Source organism: Camelus bactrianus, chromosome 35, assembly GCF_048773025.1.
Source record: "Camelus bactrianus isolate YW-2024 breed Bactrian camel chromosome 35, ASM4877302v1, whole genome shotgun sequence".
Classification (NCBI taxonomy): Eukaryota; Metazoa; Chordata; class Mammalia; order Artiodactyla; family Camelidae; genus Camelus; species Camelus bactrianus.
The window spans coordinates 12,966,742-12,978,821 of record NC_133573.1 but is presented as its reverse complement, the minus strand read 5'-3'; the positions used below and the strand labels follow the sequence as shown (position 1 = coordinate 12,978,821).

General features: G+C 39.6%; 1 protein-coding gene across 15 annotated transcripts in view; it reads right to left on the bottom strand.

The window, feature by feature from the left end:
• Positions 1–12,080, bottom strand: part of ZNF438 (zinc finger protein 438) — a 144,476-nt gene that overhangs the window by 99,802 nt on the left and 32,594 nt on the right. For 4 of the 15 annotated variants that reach the window (XM_074358132.1, XM_074358140.1, XM_074358131.1 and 1 more), the window contains exon 7: positions 4,015–4,430. The exons of 9 other annotated variants lie outside the window; for them this stretch is intronic. The gene's annotated coding sequence lies outside the window, so the exon portion shown is untranslated. The remainder of the gene's footprint in view (positions 1–4,014; positions 4,431–12,080) is intronic. 2 more of the 15 variants (XM_074358135.1, XM_074358133.1) reach the window with 1 other exon arrangement.

The following is a 12,080-nucleotide window of genomic DNA, read 5'->3' as shown; positions in this document are numbered from 1 at the left end:
AATGTCAATGAAGTCACGTTGGCTTACAGTGTTATTAAGTACATCTATGTCCTTCCTGATAGTCTTTCTACTAATTCCATCAATTCTGGCATGGGTATTAGAATCTCCAACTGTAACTGAAGATCTGTTGATTTCTTCTTTCAGTTCTATCAGTTTCTGCTTCATGTATTTTGACAATGTAGTATTGGTTTCATTTAAATTTAAGGTTATTATTTCTTCTGGATGAACTGACCCATTTATCATTGTGAAGTGTACCTCTTTACCCTTATTAATACCACTTGTAATGAAGCCCACTTTGATATTAATACAGCCACTGCAGTTTTCTCATACTTAGATCTTACACTGTACATCATTTCCACCCTTTTATTTCTAACCTATTTGGAAGGCTATCTTGGCTTTTTATTCAATCTGACAATCTTTGCCTTTTGATTGGGGGAGATCATTTACATTTAACGTGATTACTGATACAGCTAAACTCAGTCCTATCACGTCATTATAGGTTTTCTTTTATTTGGCCCATTTGTTCTTTGTTCCTTCCGTTCTTTTTTTTTTTTTCTTTCGGATTAATCTTTAGGATTTCATTTCACATTCACCACTGGTTTCTTACTAGTTAAAACTCTTTTCTTGAAAACCATTTTAGTGGATGCTCTCTTTAGCTTAAGACAACCTACCTTCAAAAAATATTATTACACCACTTCAGGTATGAGACCCTTTACCACAGTGTGTTTTCTTTCCCCCAGCCCATCCTTTGAACCATTGATGTCATACATTTTACTTTCTTACATATGCCATAAATCTCACTAGATAGACACTGTCATTATTTTTTACTTTAACCAGCCAGTTTCTTTAGAAACTACAACAGAAGGGGGAAATGTTATGTTTATCCACACGTGAACCATTTGCAGCTTTCTTTATTCCTTCACATGGTCCAAATTTCCAACTGGTATCATCTTCCTTTTGCCTAAAGAACTTCCTTTAATATTTCCTGCAATGCAGGTCTGCTGGTCATGAGTTGTTTCAGTTTTTGCCTTTAGAGTTCTTATTTCTCCTTTATTTTCTTCCCTCCTTTACTTTCTAAAGATATTTTTATTGGCTATAGAATACTAGGTTGACAATTTTTTTAGCACTTGAAAATTGCTATTAAATTGCATTCTGGTTTGCAGTTTCTGATGGCAAGTCTGCTGCCATTCTTGATTTTATTCCCTTGTATATAATACTTTTGTATTCCCCCTGCCTGTTTTTCAGATTTTCTCTTTATCACTCATTTTCAGCAATTTTCTTGATGTATTGGGGGGGGGATATTTGTGTGTATTTTGCCAAGGTCTGTTGAATTTCTGGACCCGTGGGTTTGTATTTTCTTCAAATTTGGGGAAATTTTAGCCATTATTTTTTTTCTCTTTCACCTTCCCCCTAAAATCTGAGATTACAATTACACTTATGTTATACCCGGGGTTATGATCCTATGAGACACCAAGTTGCTGCTCATCTTTTTAAATCTTTTTTTTCTCTCTGTGCTTTTGGTTAAATTCTAAGTTTTCAAGTTCACTGAACTTTCCTCCTAAAAGAGCTAATCTGCTCTTAATCCCATCATGTAAAATTTTTATTTCAATTACTCCATTTCTCTGGGTGCTCCAATATTTTCTTTCTTCTATCTTCTCTTTCATTCCTCATTATGCTCATGTATATGAACCATACCTACAATAATTGTTGTAATGTCTTTATCTGTTCACTCTAATATCTCTGTCATTTCAGGGTCTATTTCTATTGGCTCCTGGTTATGGGATTTTTTTTTTCTCCTGCTGCTTTGTTTACCTGGTGATACCTGATTGGATGCAATCCGTGGTTTATTTCATCTGGCTGAGCGCTGGATTTTCTTGTCTTTGTTTAAAGAGTGTTGGGTTTCTGGCAGACAGTTGTGACTTGTGGATTAACATGATTTTTTTGCGGCTTAGTTTTAAGCTCTTTTAGGGCTTGTGTAGAGGAACCTTTACTCGAGGGCTCAATCTTACAGGGATCTGGTAATTTTTCATTTCTCACTGGCAAGGTGTCCTTGCCAGTTTCGGGGGGGTTTTACCCTATGCATACACAGTTTGGTGTTCAGTCAAATTTTCAAGAGCACCCCTACGGAGATTTCGGAAATTCTTGCTCTGTCCAACACCCACCTCTCTAGCAAGGTGAGATTTTGAATGCATAGGGCTATTCTAACCTGCCTCCTTGCTACTTCCTTCCCAGAGCCATAGCAAGAGTCAGGTCCTTCACTTTTACATTTGGTTACTGAACTTTGAAGGTTGAAAGGAGAACTGCTGTCCCTCTAAAAAAAACCCGCTGAGCAGGCCTCACCAGGAGAGGAGGTGGCAAGATAAAAGGTGCTTATTTTCAATATTTTTTTTCTTTAGGAATTGAATACCAAAAAAATTTACAAAAATTGAAAACAAAAAAGTATTCATCTGATTATTCTTATTCTTAAAAATATTTGTGCTTTATTATTTGTGTTGGTACCTAACAAGCCCTACAATGAAGCCCCCACTAAACCATCAAATAGCTTATTCATTGATTGAGAAAAAAAAGTGAGCAGATGATTTGAGGGCAGTTGAAGAGAGGTAAGTAGGTGGCAGGAAGAAAATGATTCCTCCCAGGCTAGGCTGTTACGAACCAAATTTGAGTATATAGTTATCTGACGTTGTAATAACATTCATAATTATAATCTATATCTAGAAAATTATGCAGGTTCACGGCTGAAAACTAAAAAATGCCAAATATATAAGGATGAAAACATATGCCATCTGTAAATCTATCAGTAAGAGGATAGTACTTGTGAAAATAAGGCATGTGTCCCCACAAATATTGCTAAGCATATACACACGTACATATATGCATACATTTATATACATGCATACATCTGTCTTAATTTAAATTGAAATAACAGTACACATCCCACTTTTGAACCTCCTTTTCATTCTGTTACAAACATAGCTGAGAGTCACTAGCTTGTCCAAAAATGTGATTCTTTGCCAGGAACTGGACTAGGGTAAGGTACCCCACCCATCGCCCCTGGGCCCTGGCCCTGTTCTTAACAAACATACCAGGAGCACAGCAAAATTCTTGCCGCTCAGAGTGGGCTGCATGTAGAAGCATTTGCATGATCTGGGAACTTGTTAGAAATGCAGAATCTTGGGCCCTACCACGAACTTAATCAAAATCTGCATTTTAACAAGATTTCTGAGTGAGTTAATCAAAATCTGCATTTTAACAAGATTTCCGAGTGAGTTGTACCTACGTCACAGTCTGAAAGGCGGTCAGTCCTCAGCCTAATCATTTTCCCCGTTACTGATCTGCTGTATTACTTTCAGTTACTTTGCTATGACAACATCACACAGAACTCCCCTGCACATCTTCCCGTTCACGAGTAATTATTGTATTAGGAGGGACATATTCAAGTGGGGATCCTAGGTCATTATATTCGCTTTTAAATTTGTAACTTCTTTATAGCCAGTTTATAATGCCTCAATTTCTGGTGTACAGCATAATTTTTCAGTCATACAGGAATATACATATATTCATTTTCATATTCTTTTTCACCGTGAGCTACTACAAGATAATCTGTAACTTCTAACTAGCTGTGGTCTGAGAAACCAGTTAACCAGGTTTCTTAGAATTCAGTCAGAGAATTCAAAGCTCAATAGAACAAATGGTCATAGAGTTGAGCCCGAATCCCAGCTCTGACAAAACAAGTTGTGTAACTGCGCAATGATGTAAACTGTCCGAGACGTATTAGTTTCCTCATTTGTTAAGTGGGGTTTTTAATAGTATATACCTCACAGGATTGCCGTGCAGATTAAATTAGCCAAAATACATAAAGGACTTAGAACACAGTAAGTTATGTCTGTGTTTACTACTGTTACTGAGAGGAAAAATGAGTAAACAAAGATTCTCTAAGTGAACCTAATATTCCATCTTAAGGTCTGAACTTTCAAACATCATCTATATGAAGGTTAAACACATCTTTCATCTCACCTCATGTCTAAGCAGCTGAGTCTGACAGATAAGTGCACTGCATTTGAGAAATTGCTTTTTCCCTTTCTTTAGTACTTCATTATCGGCTTTAAGAGGAGTGCAGATAAACTGGTCTTCTGCTAAGGCCAGGCACAAAACTTAATCTAATTGTCTAGGGCAAGAGATGACGAGCCGTGACACCTGTGCACTGATCCTGGCACCTTTCCAATCCAGGAGATGCTGCCGCTTCTCTCCTCCTGGGAGGGTCCCTGGCTCAAGTCAAGACAGGACGTCAGTGCAGGAAATAATCCCAACTGTACGTTTTTGGGTCAGAGCAGCAGTTTTGTTTGGGTGAAGTCCAAACAGTAATCAAGAAGGCATCAAATCTCGAAGAGGGAGAGAGATGTGCTGGGAGAGGGGGCAGCAAAGTCAGGAGCCTGGAGGAGACAGAGAAACAAGGAGAGACTCTAGGTGAGAACGTGTTAGAGGGTTCAGGCCTTCCTTTGAGTCAGAACAGTGTATTCATCCGAACACTGACTCCACGTGGGGTGCCGAGCACGTGTGGGACTGGGGCGGGTGCTCAGGGAGCCGGGTCAGGTGGGAGGCAACTTCGGGATGTGGCATCCTGTTACTAGGCGCTAGCTACCAGAGCAGTCCAGTAGAGAGGACTTCCGTACCACAGAGGCCCTGAAAAGTCACTCTTCCCCGTATCACTCCTTCCAAGTTCCACCGTCCCGCCGTGATAAGAAATCTACATTTGCGTTGGTAGCCTTATTCAGGTCTAACTAAAAGCACTTGTAATTTAAAGTTCTCTATTACTTAAATCACATTTTTGTCTTTCCAAGAGAAAGATGAGGGAATGGCTGTACCACCCTCAGTGAAACACTGGAACACAGTGTCTATTTCTCAAAGAGTTTCTGGTCTAAGGGACAGGACGAGGTCAATTTCCCACTCCAGCAAACTCTGACCAAAGGCTATTTCCAAATATCATGCTCTTTACTTCTGACAGTCAGCACACTCTATTTAATAACTAAATCTATGTGGGGAGAGGAGGGTATAGCTCAGTGCTAGAGCACGTGCTTAGCATGCACAAGGTCCTCGGTTCAATCCCTAGTACCTCCACTAAAAAAAAAAATTAAAAATAAATAAACAAATAGAATCCATTCAGGGATTTGTGCATATACATATAATTTATTTTGGACCTAAAATCAATCAAAATCCATTTTAAATAAAAAATGAGAGAAGGAAAAATGCCTCAAAGTGAATTCCTTGGCTGAGCACTTGTGCACCTGACTAGCTTGACGGTAGCTCCTTTCATACCTCATATAGTGGGAACTCCCCTAAGAGGGGCTTCATGCTTTAGGGGTAAAAGCTTCCAAAGCAAATCCAGGAGAATGAGCCCAAGGAGGATGCTGAGAATGACTTCTCTGAAGATTCTAAGACCCGATAAAAGCACAGAGTTGGGAAGCCCTTAATAACCACTCTCCCCTCCTCCAGAGCACTTTTTCCTCCGCAACATCCCCGGAGGTCGGTCACCCTCAACTTGACACTGCCTGTGACAAAGGACCCACTGTCCTCGGTAGCAGCCGGGTCTATTTATATGCAGATGTCATTGTTACCGACTTATTCACTAAAGTGCTCACTGATCAGTTCTCTCTCCCAGTCACTTCTCCCCAGCAATCCCAGCCATGTCTTTCTGCAGCTCTAGGTCTCCAGCCCCTCTTACACTTGAAAGCAATTCAAGTTACAGAAATGTGGAATAACAAAGCTGCAAAACTTCTAGGGCCACCTCTCCCTCTACATGCACTAGAGAGCCTTGGAAACTTACGTCTCTGGAAATCCGTCTCCTCTGGTACCTGGCTAAAGGCTGAACTGGTTGGAATGAGGGGGGAGGGGGCGTAGGAGGGATTTAGCTGATTCCAAACAAACTTGGAGAATGTAAGAAATAGCAAGCGAGCAGCTGTGCCTAGGGCAAAATGAGCAGGACTGGGAGCCAGGAGGAAACGCCAGGGCAGAGCACATGGGGCCCGGCAGAACAGGGTAAGACACAGAATTTTATCCTGCGTGTGATGGGTAGCCACTGAAGGGTTCTGGACAGGGGAATAGCAGGAACTGTTTAACACTGAAACAACCACAACAACAACAAGACTTTTGCTCCCATATGTAGAACTGACCGGAAAGGCACAAGGAGATTAGGATGGCCAAGTAGAAGACTATGCCTATCAGCTGAGTAACTGATGATGGTGATAAGTTAAATTATATCAGAGTAGTTGGCCGGGGGGGGGGGGGGCGCAGCAGAGGGGATCTGGGATGTATTTTGGAAGACATCTAAGTCTCTAAGCCTTAGTGATAGGCTGGATGTGGGTTAAGAAGGAAAGAGAAAAAATCAAACGTGACTTCTAGTTTTAGACCTGAGCAACTGAGTGGACCACTTACTGAGATGAAGGAGGAGGAGGAGGCAGAACAGGCTTGGGGAAGAGAGTTCAAGAGTTTCAGCGCAGACACGTTAGGTATGCAAGGTTCATTAGACCTCCGAATAGAGATGCTGAATAGGCAGGCACAGGTGGGAGCCTGGAGCTCAAGGGAGAAATTACGGTGAAGAAATAAACCTGGGAGGACAGATGGCATTTAAAGTGAGGGATCACGTGACATCACAAAGAGAATGATGTAGAAGGCAGACAAGAGCCAAGCTGTAAAGAATGCCAACTTTCAGAGACCATGAAGGAGAGGTGGGAGCAAAGGAGATTTTGTATCTGACATGTATTTTATGCTTTCAAGTTTACGAGGGACTGGAAATTTAAAGCCGCAGGAAGACAGAGCTAGAACCGAACGGGCAAAGTTACAGAGAGAAATATTTTCACCCAGTGTAACAAACGCTACAATGAATCAGTTGGCAACATTCTTAGTCCTCCTCAAAAAGCAACTGGAATTATTTTATATCTACAAACTACAAAACCCATAGCCAGCCATCATAATCTTCTTCAAAAACCACTTTCAAAGTCACGGGCAACTCTATTTCTGACTCCTGGCCTGCAGACTGACTCTGGATCGCCACATATCACATGCCAGCTGCTCAATTACCCCATCCTCGGCCTCTGGCATGTGTCCTAGCTTCCGAATCCAAGTTTTCACCCCCACGAACAACTTCGAGTTGCCCAACTCTGACCAGGAGGCATGCTGAGATCATGTTCCCCAGAGCTGCCAAAAGTTCTTGGCGGGTGATCAATGAAGCACACAATGAGTGAGTGTTCAGCAATTAATCAGGTGACAGAGAACAAGTGACAAGTTCGGGGAACAGGAGAAGGAGCCAGAGCAAGGCTGGAACGGGGGGCAGGAGGCTGTACGCCAGGCTTGTCACCCCCAGGGGAATCTGCTCTAGGTCACCTGGTGTGATTAGACATCCTTTTACACTGGAGAGTTGAAGTCACCTGAAATTTACCATGTGTCCATGGATTCTGGGTGCACCGGCGGCTGGCAACATTCTAAACTGAACTGTAGATACCACACACCACGGGTACTGGCTGTTTCTGCCCCTACCCTCAGGGCCGGCCTGGAGACACCTGCCCTGCTCCTAGCCTCACCTATGATGGAAATTCCAAACTGTCTCGTAGGTGTTTGTGAAGATTAAATGAGATCATGGTAAATAAAATACTTGGTGCACAGACACTGCTCAGTACCTATTAGCTTTTCTCATTTATACTTTCAATGACCATAAAACAACAACCAGTCAGCTGAACAGTAAAGCATGTCTCCAAAAACAACACTTTTTGAAAAAATTGAAGTATAGTCAGTTTACAGTGTGTCAACTTCTGGTGTACAGCACAATGTTTCAGTCACACACACACACATACATACACACGTCCTCATCTTCTTTTTCATTACAGGTCACTACAAGATATTGAGTGTAGTTCCCTGTGCTGTACAGAAGAAATCTGTTGTTTATTTATTTTATATATAGTACTTAATATTTGCAAATCTCGAACTCCCAATTTATCCCTTCCCACCCCCTTCCTCCCGGTAACCATGATTGTTTACTACGTCTGTGAGTCCATTTCTCTTTCATAGATTAGTTCATTAGTGTCTTCTTTTTTCTTTTTCTTTTTAGATTCCACATATTAGTGACATCATATGGTATTTTTCTTTCTCTTTCTGGCTTACTTCACTTAGTATGACAATCTCCAGGTCTATCCATGTTGCTGCAATGGCATTATTTTATTTTTTATGGCTGAGTAGTATTCCTTTGTATAAATATACCACAGTTGCTTTATCTAGTCATCTGTGGATGGATATTTAGGTTTGTTTCATGTCTTGGCTATTGTAAATAGTGCTGCCATGAACACTGGGGTGTATGTATCTTTTCAAATTACAGTTTCCTCTGGATGTATGCCCAGGAATGGGATTGCTGGGTAATATGGCAAGTCTGTTTTTAGTTTTTTGAGAATCTCCATACTGTTTTCCATAATGGCTGCACCAAACCATATTTCTACCAGCAGTGTAGGAGGGCTCCCTTTTCTCTACACCCTGTCCAGCATTTATCATTTGTGGACTTTTGAATGATGGCCATTCTGACTGGTGTGAGGTGATACCTCACTGTAGCTTTGATTTGCATTTCTCTGATAATTAGTGATATTGAGCATTTTTCATACACCTATTGGCCATTTGTATGTCTTCATTGGAGAAGTGTCTGTTTAGGTCTTCTGCCCATTTTTGGATTGGGTTGTTTGATTTTTTGCTATTAAGTTGTAATGAGCTATTTGTATATTCTGGAAATTAAGCCCTGTCAGTTGCATCATTTGCAAATATTTTCTCCCATTCTGTAGGTTATCTTTTTGTTTTGCTTATAGTTTCCTTTGCTGTGCAAAAGCTTTTAAGTTTAATAGGTTCCATTTGTTTATTTTTGCTTTTATTTCTATTGCCTGATAATTGCTACCTTTATTGATCTGTTTTGTCTTACTGCCCTGGGTAGCACCTCCAATAAAAGGCTGATGAGAGTGATGAGCGTGCACATCCTGACATTGTTCCTGATCACAGAGGAACAAACATCACAATGTTTTCCATATTTGATCATTAAGCAGAAACAACACTTTTAATGATCTTCAAGCATAGAAAAATACTAAAAGGCTTTTTTGTTTGTTTGTTTTTTATGTATAAACTATTATATGATCAGTGGAATTTGAACTTGTCCTGAAAAACATGCCCCTCCCTTTTTCTAAACTTGCCTGCCAAGGTTAGAACAATTGTACTGCATAACTCAGGAGTAAAGATATAAATTCTTTTAACACGAGATTGATAACACCCAATCTGAATAAATACTATCAAGCAAAACAGAACTCTCCACGCCTACCAATTATTCTGCAAGAGTCATGGAGGCCTGAGTCTGTTGTTTTAAATGTCTCTAATCCTTTAAGTCTAATATAGTTCTATTTCCCTTTATTAAAGTTCAGTTTAACAAAAATCACTGAAGTTGGCAACAGTAACAGGAAACCATTTCTAAGACCAGCATGGCTATTTTACTTTTATTAATGAAAAGTTATGCAATAGTTTCAGCAAATGACACAGTTCCCTTCTTACAGTCTTTTAATATTTATAGAAATTTAAGAGTTATACTGCCAGAGTTCATTTTGGAAACAGAATTTCAATTATCTGACAGCCATCAATCATCGTAGCTGCACTACAGAAATGGCTGTGTAAGCCATGCTCCTCCTTACTCATGCTCTTGAACGACAGGTCAGCTGTGTCTAGCACTTGACCTAGAAGCTCAAGTCGGTGTGACTGAACACAGCTCCACTAAAAGGGTCTCAACTCCAAACCACGGAGGCATATCACTGGCCTCTTTGCCTCTAACAGTACATTAAAGAAAAAGAAAAAAGATAAAAAAAAGAAAAAAAATAAAATCAGTCCACTGGGAACTGTTTAAAGGGCCTGTTTGTGTTAATAGAAAGAGCCGTAAGCCACCCAAGAACACGTGCATACCTTAAAGGAATCAAAGAGCAAGTCTGCAACCAAGTACAAGAAGATGTTCACGGACACCACGCCCATGTCCAGAAGATGAAACCCCACGCCGCCTATGAACTGAAGAAGGGAGCCTACAGTCACATATTTCCCTGTATCTCTATTTCATGGAATCTGAATTTTTCTAAAGGTAATTAATAATTTTGATTTTGCAAACTACTACTGAGAAAAGCTACTTCTAAACTATAATTTTCAAATAAATACACCTTGAGTCTTTAGGCCATTTGAGTTTATTTTGGCCTACGGTGGGAGGGAATGTCCTAACTTCATTCTTCTACACGTAGCTGTCCAGTTTTCCCAACACCCAACACTTACTGAAGAGGCTGTCTTTTCTCCATTGTCTATCCTTGCCTCCTAGAAAACACAGGCAAAACATTCTCTGACGTAAATCTTAGCAATGTTCTCCTGTGGCAGTCCAACAAGACAATAGAAATAAAAGCAAAAATAAACAATTGAGACCTAATTAAACTTACAAGCATTAGCACAGCAAAGGAAACCATAAGCAAAACAAAACAACCACCTATGGAATGGGAGAAAATATTTGCAAATGATGCAACTGACAAGGGCTTAATTTTCAGAATATACAAATAGCTCATTATAACTTAATAACAAAAAATAAATAAATAAATAAACATCCTAATCAAAAAGTGAGAAGATCTAAACAGTTATTTCTCCAATGAAGACATACACATGGCCAATAGGCACATGAAAAAATGCTCAATAACTCTATTAGAGAAATGCAAATCAAAACTGAGTATCACCTCACACCGGTCAGAATGGCTATCATCCACAAATGATAAATGCTGGAGAGGGTATGGAGAAAAGGGAACCCTCCTACACTGTTGGTGGGAATGTAGGTTGGTGCAACCATATGGAAAACAGTGTGGAGATTCCTCAAAAAACTAAAAATAGACTTACCATATGACCCAGCAATCCCACTCCTGGGCATATATCCAGAGGAAACTAATTTGAAAGGATACATACACCCCAATGATCATGGCAGCACTATTTACAAAATTTAAGACATGGAAGCAACCTAAATGTCTACCAACAGATGACTAGATAAAGCAACTGTGGTATATTTATACAAAGGAATACTACTCAGCCATAAAAAAGAATAAAATACTGCCACTGAAGCAACGTGGATAGACCTGGAGATTGTCATACTAAGTGAATTAAGCCAGATAGAAAGAAAAATAACATAGATCACTTATATGTGAATCTAAAAAGATGAGACAAATGAACTTATTTACAAAACAGAAACAGAAACAGAAAACAAACTTGTGGTTTCCAGGGGTTAATGGGGGATGGAGGGATAAGTTGGGAGTTTGGGATTTGCAGATACTAACTATTATACAGAAAAGAGATAAACAGCAAGGTCCTACTGTACAGCACTGTACAGTACCTTAAACTGCATTCAATACCTTGTAATAGCCTATAATGGAAAAGAACATGACAAGGAATATATATATATATATATATTCAGTTATATACATGTAACTGAATATGCTGTGCACCAGAAATTAACAAAACATTGTAAACCAACCATACTGCAATAAAATTAATAAATACACTTTGATTTGGGGGGGCAGTTAAAGAAAAATTTTCATTTTGGAGTAATTTTAGATTTACAGAAGAGTTGCAAAGATACTACAGAGTTCCTGTATTTCCTTCACCCACCTCTCCCTAATGTTAGCATCTTACACAACCGCGGTACATTTGTCAAACTAAGAAACCAATGCTGGTACACTACTGTTACCTGAGCTACAGACTGCTTGGATTTCACTAACATCTCTTTTTCAGTTCTAAGATCCAATCTAGGGCACCATGTTGCATTTAATCATTTTTTGGGGGCTTTAAGTTTTGAAATACGCCAAATTCATATGTTTATTTACAATATTCTCATTATAATTATTATAGAAAATAAACCTATAGCTCCCTAGGAAATACGACTTACTGGATATCAGAGAAATGATACATTACGATTCATGTAAACATATTTCTACTAATGTTTTAATGAGGAGAAAAAGAGGTAAATCACTATAGTAAGATATGCCCCACACCCACTTTGTCAG